Here is an 11,805-nt window from a genome sequence, read left to right as displayed (position 1 = left end):
TACTAGCTCTACCTGCACAGTCAGTGTTGCTGGATCATCACCCTGTTGTTTCCACTGTGTACTTAGCTGTGTAGAAACACAGCACATATTTTGCCAAGGAACACAGTGACTTGCATTTCTGATTGAATTTTCTGGTTGATAACCTATGAAGATAGAGGTTGCAGTTTTCATAAACCATCACAAATATCTCAGTACTCTAGATGTCTTCATACATAATCTATTTAGTAAACTACTCAATATGTTGAAAATGAAGGAACTGATCTAGCCTGCGAACTGACAGTGCATTACTGCTAAGTAACACAGAAGAAAAGAATTACATTATAATTTCTTTTAGGTCTTTCCCGCCCCTAAATTTGCATGTTCTTTCTTCTGTTCCATGCACTGAGTCATAGAGATTACAATAACTTTTGCTAATCTTTTCAGAAAACAATCTTCAGTAGCTACAGCAAAATATATGAAAGAAACAGAGGTTTAAATGTGCAACTGAAAAGAAAGCATTCTGAAGTGAAGATATCTTTTGGATATTAAAAATATGATTTGAAGTAAAAATTTCTCAGAATGTATAACTATCCAAGGTTAGAAAGGTATATGGTGGGCTTACAGTGTGCTTAAGTGTTTTGTCTTTTATCTCCCATACTTATTCCTGTTAAGGTCTTTGGTCAAGAGTGACAATAAAGATCTGGTGATGCATTTCTCTGTTCCACAGGTGAAATTCTGAGTCTTTTAAAAATTAAGCTAAAGATATGATTGGTTTCAGGGATTGTATCTGTGCTGTAGGGTGTAACCTACTCTGTGCAATACTCTCCACAATACTCACCCTGGTATGTGCTAAGGACCCATGGCTCTCACTCTGAGGGAGCCCAGATGTGTAACTTTTGCTTGGACTTCTAAGGAAATTGTTAAGGCATGAGGAAACTGTGGTACTCTCTGCAGAACCATAAGAAAAGTAAAATGTCAAAGAGCTAGGTTTGGTAAGAAAAAGATTATGAGTAGCTCAAGAATAAGAGTAGAAATACTAGAATGTGGAGGTACAGAATGCTAAAGGAGAGAACACAGAGGTAGTGGAAGATGGCAACCCAGCAGCATCAAGGATTTTTTTTCTGGGGCAAGTGGAGCCTGACCATGCTCCTGACTGATACCTGCCTGACCAGCAGAAGCCCCTGGGAGCCCTATTGGAAGCAGAGAGCATACTAATGCTTAGCCTAGTTGCTCATTAAAACTCAGCTGTCTTTTGTTCACATTTGGTAATCATTCCTGTTTGCATTAAAGTTGTATATGTTCTACCTGCAGAATCCTTTTGTGTGAGATAAAGTTGTTTGAATAAAATGACTCAAGGAAGAAGGTCTGTAAGGACATGAAAATTCTCAGTATTCACTATGGTCCTGCTCCTTAGCTGTCTTGTTCATCCTGTCTGAAAATGGAGCAAGGGAATCATTATTCAGCTGAAACAAGTACCTGAACCCAGAAATGGTAGCCTATTCCTTCAGGTTAGACATAGCCTATGGCAAAAAATAGCAGCGTCATGTATCAACAGCCTCTCCGTCCTGAGATATCTCCTATAATTGCTTGCTGGTGAAACTGTTTCACCCTTACAAATTGCAGGTAACTACTCCTCTGCTGTGATTAGAATGGTTATGATCTCAGCCACAGTAAAATTATGAGACACTTAACTTGGATAGGATGTTTGATAATAATCTATATTTTAATATTATCATCTGTAATGATAATGTATTCTTTCAATATTGCATCTTGACATATGGATTCCTCTCCTGGTGCTTGCTCTGCCATTAACTGTGAGTGAACTGTTAAAACTTTTGTTTCATTAGTGCACATTCATTATTCAACAGATAAGATTCATTGCCTACTCTTCAAATAGCAATGAGACAAAATAACTGCTAAACTGAATTAGAAAAGCTTAAAGTTTTAAAGTTCAGGTCCTAACTGGCTTTTAGAAAGCCCGAGAAGCTGGCCTTGCCCACTCATTTTTGAAAGCAAATGAAACATAGAGGGAAAAGATTAAATGGAAAGAGACCAGAGCCTTCTCATGGTGTCACTAAAAGTCCTTTCAGAAAAAGAGTGAGGAAATATATGGAAGCAAATTACTGTATATCTGATAATTGTTTAAACACACACAGAAAAACATTTAGTCTCTCTAGTATACTTGCTTGAATTTCTGGCCATGAAATAGGTTACAATGGACTCAATATTCTAGGGACAGAAAGGAGTCTAGCAGAGCACTGTGCAAGACATGCACAGTAAACTTTGAGAAATTAGCCTTTGGTGACAGAAGACAACTTGTAAGCAGTCTTTGCCACCATTCCTACTCCACTTCTTTATAAATTGTCCTCTGGGAGCCCTACTAACTTAGATTTTTTAAACCCTTGAGAAATACAAAATGTTAAATACTGGCACATATTAAAACCTGATGACAGTTAAACATATTTCCAAAAGAAATGATATGAAATAATGAACTATTTTGAAAATGTTTGAATTACAGATGTGGTGACCAGTATTACCCATGACTTCTACCATTAATTTTTCTTATTGTGCCTAGTTTGTGTTTCAAATACCATAGATGACTGTCATGAAGAATGCAGTGTTTTAAATGATCCTGTTTCCAAAGTTGTCTGTAGGAGCAATTTTATGATCTATAACTACATACAGTTGGTCTTTTTATATAGTATCTGGACATCCCTGCAACTTAATTCTTCTATTGCTTAGGCAGGAAGTTGTCAGCTGTTCTGTAAAACACAGTTTCTGTTCTCAGTAATGACAGATGCAGTCCATTTGGTATTTGGAAAATCAAGCTGTGACCTGTAGAGCTTATAAAATTATCTCCATCTCTGATAGAGCTGTGATGGTTTTGAAGCTACTTACTCACTTTAGTAACTCCCTTATTTCAGTATCATTACTGTCTAGTGGTTTTACAGAAATCACAGAAGGTACTGACTTGTGACCTGTAAGGCTGTAGCTAATGCCATTAGCGCTATAGATAAAATGATTCAGAGCTACAACCTGTTCTGGTAGCAGCTGTTTCAGTAAAAGAGATGTGAAAACTCCAGCAATCCTCATGCTTCATTTCAAATTGCAGCAGGAGACTGTGAGTTTGCAAGAAAAAAATGAAATAATGAAATTGCTGTAGAGGAAGATTTACTCTGGCTTGAATTTTGATAAACAGCTCGAAAAAGTAATATAAAAAAAGCTGATTCTCTACCAATCTGAAACACTTAATGAATTCACAGATTCAGGATATGGAAAATCTTTGTAGTGCTGTTTGAAAAAATTGAGAATTCTGGAAAGAGTTAAAACGCCTAGAAAAGTTTTTCTTATTTACAGAGTCATTATGCTCTATTATGGCAGCTTAATGGATTTGTCATAATCAAACAGATATTACCTAGTAATTTCTCTTTAAAAACCTCTTAATTCCAGTGCTTTTTACACTTGTCATGGAGTGTCCATATACTCTTGAAAAACAGTTACTGAAGCTCAATCTTATACAGCCAACTTTAAGGTCTGGTAACTGGTGGAGAGTCAACCCATAAGTAGAATCTTAGAATAGTTTAGGTTGGAAAAGACCCTTAAGATCATGGAGTCCAGCAGTTAACCTAGCACTGCCAAGTCCAGCATTAAACCGTATCCCAGTGTCACATCTACACACCTTTTATGTACCTCCAAGGATGGTGACTCCAACACTTTACCAGGCTGCCTGTTCCAGTGCTTGACAACACTTTTGGTGAAGAAATGTTTCCTCATATCCAGTCTGAACCTTCCCTGGCACAACTTGAGGACATTTCCTCTTGTCCTGTCACTTGTTACTTGGGAGAAGAGGCCAACCCCCACCTTGCTGCAACCTCCTTTTGGGTAGTTGGAGAGAGCGATAAGATCCCCCCCTCAGATTCCTTTTCTCCAGCTAAACAACCCCAGTTCCCTCAGGTGCTCCTTGTAAGACTTGTGCTTTAAACCCTTCACCAGTTTCATTGCCCTTCTCTGAACACACACCAGCACCTCAATGTCTTTTTTGTAGTGTGGGGCCCAGAACTGAGCACAGTATTCGAGGTGTGGATTCACCAGTGCTGAATACAGGACAAACACTTCCCTAGCCCTGCCAGCCATGCTATTGCTGATACAAGCCAGGGTGATCTTGGCCTTCTTGGCCACCTGGGCACACTGCTGGCTCATATTCAGCTGGCTGTCAAACACCACCCTTGTAAATAAAGGGAATAAAAATAAAAGGAAAACCAATATGTTTCCACACATCATTGCTGTCAAAACCCTGTCATATTCAATAGATCAGATAACAGATAATATCCTGGTTTGGTGATGAGTAAATCATAGTGTGATATACTGCCTACTGAAGTAACGTGAGAGACTTTACTGACTTTCACAGCCTCTAGGTCAGTATCTTATTTAACAGCTCAATAGCTATCTAAATAATATAATGATAAATATGCTTGAATCATAACTAGAAAATATTACCAAAAGAGATTGCAAGATTAAGTTAGATAGATGAGCCCTGTCTTATATTTGAAAACTGCCCAATTTTTAAATTAGTGTTCATTTTACCAAATTGAAGTTCCCTTTGAATGGGTAATATTTGGATATAAAGCCAGGGAAAATTGCTTTTTCTTACCTGGATACCTTCCTGAAAGTTATTGCTGCAGGTTTGTACTACTGGGGCAGAAAAAAAAACAAACAAATAAGGCATAAAATTAATGATTAATACAGTCAGAGGAACACTAACAAGCAAAAAAATACTAAACAGATGGATATTCTTTTCCACTGAATAGCTGCTAAAGATATTGTCCAGGGAAAGACACTCCAAAGAATTAACCAATCAAACATGTTGTTTTACATAACTAGGTAATTTAGTTTTTAAACTTTTTGTTAACTATGTGTTCCCTCAACAACATTTTAGTTGGCTAAATAACTGTATAACTTCTACATTAAGATCATTAAAACACTTCTATTGGCACAGGCTAACCTTGCAGTCTTCTTACCACAATACCCTTATGGCAAAGTAATCACGTTTCTTCTGTCTCCTCCTCAGAAAGTTCTATTAGTCCACCTTGATTATCCTGTCTGTAATATGCATACTGAGTAGTCCCAAGTAACTAGAGTTCACACCTTTAGCATGGCTGACCATATATATCCTTTCAGCTTTGCTGATAACAGTGTCACTTTCAAAGGCTGAATTAAATCAGGTGTCTGTCAGACTTCCACAGATAATGTATCTGAACTATCTCTTACCTTTGAAGGACAAAAAATAATTCTCAGCTAATTACTCTCTGTTCTAACACCTCTGAATCACAGCTAATGGCAAATGAATTGATGGAAAAATACAGGATTTAAGGGACAGGATATTTCTTCCCATGTAGGCATCCAGTGCCACTTAAAATGCCTACGGTATCCTATTTGGCATACAGCTGCCGCTGCAGAAGGGCTTAGGTCTCCCATATGTTGTATGTCATACCTGTCAGCTCCTTGTAGATGTCTTAGACACTCAAGGGAATCTAAAATGTCACTGGGTACCTCAGTTTAGCCAATCATTTAGAAATCAGAAAAAAACCAAAAATTGGACAAAACACCTTTCTAATTTAATGCTTACATTTCCGGCCATCAAATTGGTTTTAATACTAAACTTCAGAATTTCTACACATTTTCAGAGTGCCATGTGAGATGCTGGTTGTGAAGTCTATCAGAACTAATGTTACTGTCTGTTTAATTGTACACATGGTATTTTGAAACTATATGCGCTGACATTTCATGATACAATAACTCCAAAAGCCCCAACATGTTCTAGGATTTAGCCGCCGTTATTCTGGCAGAGCAATGACTGGAAGATGTAATAAAATTCTAAGAAGGCAGAGCTGGCTTCTAGTAAGATATATCAGAAATCCATCCAATCTCTAACGTATAATTGTAGGCTAGAAATAAGGATGGAAACAATAAATTTATGTACAGATATATAGGATGCATTTCTCCACTTCCTATATACAGGCAATATTAATCTCACTGAAATCAATCTTCCTGTATGGGAACAGAATATAGCACAAGTGAACTGGGACATCAGGCAGTGTCTCCATATGAAGCATGATTAAACAGGCTAGGTCTCATCCATTCAAGGAAGAAAGCTGAAAAATGTGAACATGATAAAAGGTCATTCCAAACCTGAGAAAAATCCAAAGGAACTTGCAAGAAACTTGACATGACAGCAGCAATCTGTGTGGAGTCACAACACCATACACTACCAAATCTGTGTGGCAGGGACACCATGTTTACAAGACTCTCAAGGACTGCTCGGGTGCCCTTCCTTGTTGTTGCTGCCGCCCCTGGAAGCTCATGTGGAATTGTACCATAACACAAAGGTCTCATAGTCTCAAGCATAACTATTTCAAAATTACTTTTGTATTTGTCTACAAGCCAGTATGGGTTGCTGTGTGGAGTGCACACATTTGATGAGAGAACTTGAATTCTCATTCAGTTGGATGTGATAATATGGATAAATGAAATGGGCTTGGGGATGCTGTCCCATTACAGGCCAGTCAGAAAGGAGACTTTCTTCCTTACCCTTGTCACCCTGGTAAGTCTCCCAAACCAAACTTTCATATCTCCTTTCCTACATCACATCTGGTGTGTTTTTTTTTTTTCTGCATTTTATTTAATCTGTTTTTGTTGTCAATAGGAGCAATAATATAATTTAGTTCATATGCACAGCCTATTTCCATTTCCCCAAACAAATGATGCCCAATCACTGTTTGAGAAGCCTCAGATTAAGACCCATATAGCTAACGTTAACTACATACCATAAGTAAAGCAAATCCTGTACATTTTTGGCATTATAAGATTGGTTATGACAAGCAAGTTCATGAAATGGTGGGTTCAGTGAAGTAAAAGTTTTATAAAAATTCTGCATCCAAAATTCAATTCGCACACTTTCCTTTGAAACTTTCTGTTTTGGTAGAAAAAATAAAAGTTTCATTCATCAATAAAAAGAAGTGAGACATTTATCATAAACATTTCTCATTATTTCCCACTATAACTGGAAGATCCTCTTGTTTAATAGCAGCTACAGATTTTTGCTAGCAACATATGTAAATGGAGCTTTCTTTTGGGTAATTTAGTAGCATGTCGGGCTTCAAGGCATACAGCTTCCCTCCCGTCATTCCCCATGATGATTTTCACCTAAAACTATTTAGTCAGCAGACATACAAATAGCTCTTTCTGCTTTAACAGTACCTATTAGAACACTTGTAAAACAATTATAGGAAAAGCTGTTTCATGCCCTAAAGTTTGCCCAATAGAAAGTATCTCTTCCCTGTGTGTTATTGCCTGCCCCCAGGTCACCTGTGAGACAACACTTAGTCTGCCCCAACAAAAAGCTAACAAAATTGTTAACGGGGAAGAAATTGCTCCTTCTCCAGTCGTGGGGGAGACTTCAGAGAGGGACGTGAGTTGAAAGCTCATTTTTGCTGGAGACAGAAGAGTCCTTGCTTTGATGTCAGTATCTATCAAGAGCAAAGGGGCACTAACTAATTCTGATTAAGCATCAAGTTCTTTACAGGCTCTGAATAAATCATAGGAAAAAAACATTTTATGCTGTAAGCTTGCTGAGGAAGTTTAATCATGGGCTATTTACAGTAGTTTCAGGAACATACCAGTTCCCAGCTACCTGTATTTGCTATATCTCCTACATCTAAAACCATATCCAGACCTACCACAAGTGACTGTCATCATTTCCATCTGAATCCCAGCAGGCCCTGCTGGTTCCCCTCCCGCAGCACTGTGGTACCCCAGCCTGCTGGGGACTGCTGGCTGTAGGTGCCGCAGCAACCCAAGAGAAGTGGAACTGTCACAGCAGTCAGCTCCTTGGGCTTGTTGCTCTACACCAAGGCAGCACATCTCCAGCAGAGTCATGAACCTCAATACAAGTGCTTCCCTTGCAACACCATGAAGTCAGCCCTTAAGAGCAGCAGCATTTCTCAGTCTCTTAGAGTTTTTTAGTTCACTTTTTGCCCAAACACACCATAAAGAAAGAGGACCAGTGTCACAGAGGATCCTAAATTCATTGACAAAAGGAGGTTTGGTTCTATGTTGAAGCAAGAGCACTCCATCCTGCCCACATGTCTTCGAGCAGTAATTAGCATGGTTGTGGCTCATTGTCCACACATGAGTCCAACATAGCTTCTATGCATACTTGCTTAAAGCTGCCTTAGTCAAGTCAGGGCATTAAACCAGCCTCACCTCCCAGGTTCTTCATTTTCTTTTCACAGGCAAGGGGCAGAAGGAAGAAGAAAAGTACCACAGCTTTCTGCCCTGAAAAAAAATAAGGCAAAAGTTATCTGTCTTTCATTTTATCATCATCAGGGTAAAGCTAATGAGGTTGCTGAAGAGATGCTATCCAGAGCAGCTGCAGCTGAGAGCCTACAACCTTGGAGATCCAGCCAGGCAGTTATGAGGACCTTCTTCCACATGGGCCTAAAATCTCTGAATACATTTGCATACCTTCCCTCATCACATCAACAGCTCCAACTGAGATTCTCTCTCTCTGGGTGATTTCACAGGAGTTGGTAATGCTCCCTGTGCCTGCAGATACAGATACCCCTAGGTCAATTGCTGTTTGATGTTGGTTGCAAAAAAAGAAGGTGTCTGGAACTGAATTACTGGAGGTTCTCAAGTTTTGAGTATGTTTGGCCCATGTGTTGCTAAAACTGGCTATCTGCAAGCCAAACCTGAAATCTGGGTGGAGGTCAGAGACAGTGGGTTGCAGCTACGCCTATTTGGACCTAACATTACGCTGCTCCTGGATTTCTGCAAATAAATACATGTAGCCCTGCACTGAACCATGCTGTCTGCAAGTTGGAGGTGACTGACTTGCCTATGTCCCCACTACATTTCATTGTAAAGATAATTATGCTCTTTTACTCTGAGCTGGAGGAAAACGTGTGCTACAAAACCTGCACCTGCATCTTGTGAAAACTAAAAAAGCTGAAGAGAAAGCTACTGCTGAGATTCTTTCTTCATCTACAGGAGCCAGCAAAACAACAGAACTTCTCTTGTGTTTAAATACCCCATAGTTTTTGACAGACATGCTGATTATAATTGATAATATAATGCATAAAATAACATTCTATTTGCAGCCTTCAACAATTTTATTATCCTCACAAGACAGCTGAAAAAATCCAGATGGGGAAGATGAGGTTATTCTACCCATGGGCAGCTATCCAATTGATGGTTATGGCAGAGACAGTAACCATGTCTGCTAATTCACAAGCATTATCCTCTGTTAGAGATCATGATGCCTTCTAAGCTAAGTGGTGTTATTAAAATTAGAGGTGTGTAACAGGAGTAAATGATAACTTATCTATGTAATATGGCTGAAAACCAGAGTGTTTAGAAGCCTTTATTCTCAGGTGAGGGCCATTAGTGAAGTCCTATTTACTGCAGGGAGAGTCTACTGAAAGAAATCATCCAAGGATTCAGTCCTCACTCATTAATTTTGCCTTTTAATTTCATTTGTAGATTGCTTTAATATTTAATTTTAACATAATTTCCTTTATTGTTTTTGAGATGATGAATTACATGTTACCAAGGGCTAATATTCCTGGGTTTAGTCCTTAATAAAATTATTTGATGATAACATAATTGTTCATGGAGCCACCATCTATTAAGTACTTAGTACTTTTAAAAAAGACCTTCTTTAACTTAGTATACAGGAAAGAGCCAGGTTATGAGGTGTCTTTCTAATGAAAATTACATTTACTCTTAAAGCTAACAGTCTGAATTCTGATCTAAGTCAGAACCTTTTCAAGGTAGCTTATGTCCTGCCCTTCTCCATCAGCAAGAATGTATGAGCAGGATTCTTATATCTCCTTCAGATACTATGCATTGTATTTTTGCTGGGATTAGTGCTAGAGTTTGCTCTCTTTCCCCTTGCCCTGTAAGTTACTGGAGTCTACTTTCATGGTTAACTTCACACAATATTAACATATACAGCTGTATTACTCCTTCTGCTCCCTAACATCATAGGTATCAGAGAGCTGCTGCACCCAGATGGGACCCAAGTAACCTGTTAAGTAAATACTTGTGATGTGTTGGAGAAACAGCAGTGAGGGTTTAGAGCTCATTTTGGGTTTCTGGAGCTTCCTGCAATAATGATACTGTTTTAGCTCAACAAGTGGATTTGCTGTGGACTCCAAGTGGATATTTTGCCCCCGTTTATATGTGGTAACTGGAGTGCATTAAATCTGTAGCTGCCATTATGTTCAATCAACTATCTGCAGTTCCAAGGGACCTTATGCAAAACATGATGAAAACCATGATACGCCGGCTGCATTGGTGGTATTAACTAAAATACTTGAATAAAACTTGCCTATGTGTCTAAATTCAGTGATATTTCACCTCTTGATTACAATACATAAATACTTTATTCCCCCTGAATGAAGAAAACTTGGACAGATCTTGTGTGATGTAAATCAGAGTTGCAAAAGCATTTTTGCACCATTGAGACTCAGGGTATCAACCTTTACCTGATCTTATTTCATACAATCTGAATGAAGGAAAAATTTAAAGAAAACATATTTCAGTTGTGGGGTTAGAGGAACAATGGGCTGGTTCATGATAATTTGTGCATCTTTTTGTGCATTGTCTTCAATATATCACTTCTCTTATGACTTTTAATTTTCTGATTGTTTTTCACCCATGCTTGTAAACTGGTTTTAAAAAGTCCTAATTCCACTGACCTACTCTGCTACTTATGTATTCCAAAGAATGTAAGAGATATTTCTGATTGATAGAAAAATGTTATACCCGGCAGTGATGCCAGTAGTTCCCTCTGTTTGTTTTGGGTTTGAAAGACCTGGCTGTGAATTTCCTGTCTGCCTGTTGCTGTAGTTCCCACTTGATATTTGAAACAGTTGCAGATTGACAAAGATCATAGACATTTGAACATTTTTAAGATGAAAGGCAGATTTTATGCAAAACTACAAAAACATTAGCCTCTCCAGTACAGAGGACCAGCCACTTATTTTGAATGCATCATATTCCCTTTTGGAAGTGTTCTATACCATCAGATATTGTTCCCTTAAATATTTTCAATTAATATACTGGAAGATATTGCTGCAGGGATTGTGGCTGAAATTCTACACCAAGGAAGAAAAACCATAGAATGAAACTGGGTGCTTGTTCTTGATAATTTTCCTGCCTTAGGCTACTAATGTTTGCTATATATGTTTCTTATTACTTGTTTTAAAAACAACAGAATCACAAAAAGAAAAAATCATTATTGTCATTTGTGTTCCTCTCAGTCATGTTCCTGCTTAATCCCTCTTTCCTGACCAGCCATCCCACTTCATGCATGAAAAGGTGTTCAGCTGCTGACAGGAATCAGCAATGTGCTGTGTTGCTAGGGCAGCTCTGCGCAGCTCTGCCCTGCTCTCTTTTTCTAAAGATAGCCCAGTGCTGATATCAAAATCCGTTGTCTGTTGTTATTTTAAAATGTCATTCACAATAACTACATTCTGAATATTTATATTCTGAATGTTTTCTTCCTTTGCTTTAATTGCCAAAAAAATGACCGCTTGCCTTTTGCTTCTATCATGCTGGCTTAATTAAACTTCTGTTAAAAGATGAATCTGGATCTGAGCAGAAAATCAGCCAATGAACTGGAACAAGTAACTCTGCTGAGTTTTCTGACAACAGAACCTAGACTTTACCAAAAGAAGTTATTCTACACTTAATCACTAGCTTGTCATATGCTGAAATGCCAGTCAAGAAACTGTCTCTTTATGTTCTGTAGCATCTGCACAA

The 11,805-nt window shown here is 38.3% G+C and overlaps 1 long non-coding RNA gene across 1 annotated transcript; it reads right to left on the bottom strand.

Annotated features, from left to right (window-relative positions):
* Nucleotides 1–204: 204 nt before the first annotated feature.
* Nucleotides 205–8,323, bottom strand: LOC133275404 (uncharacterized). Its single transcript, XR_009745500.1, has 4 exons — nt 8,242–8,323; nt 1,285–1,411; nt 818–923; nt 205–735 (listed from the first exon to the last, which is right to left on the bottom strand). It is a non-coding gene; the product is annotated as an uncharacterized LOC133275404 (long non-coding RNA).
* Nucleotides 8,324–11,805: the final 3,482 nt, after the last annotated feature.

The sequence above is a fragment of the Pezoporus flaviventris genome, unplaced genomic scaffold, assembly GCF_033815535.1.
Source record: "Pezoporus flaviventris isolate CSIRO_AGI_PZ_B2104156 unplaced genomic scaffold, CSIRO_AGI_Pfla_v1 ptg000002l, whole genome shotgun sequence".
In the NCBI taxonomy this organism is placed as follows: Eukaryota; Metazoa; Chordata; class Aves; order Psittaciformes; family Psittacidae; genus Pezoporus; species Pezoporus flaviventris.
The sequence above is the reverse complement of the archived record's forward strand: the minus strand, read 5'-3'. Positions and strand labels throughout refer to the sequence as shown.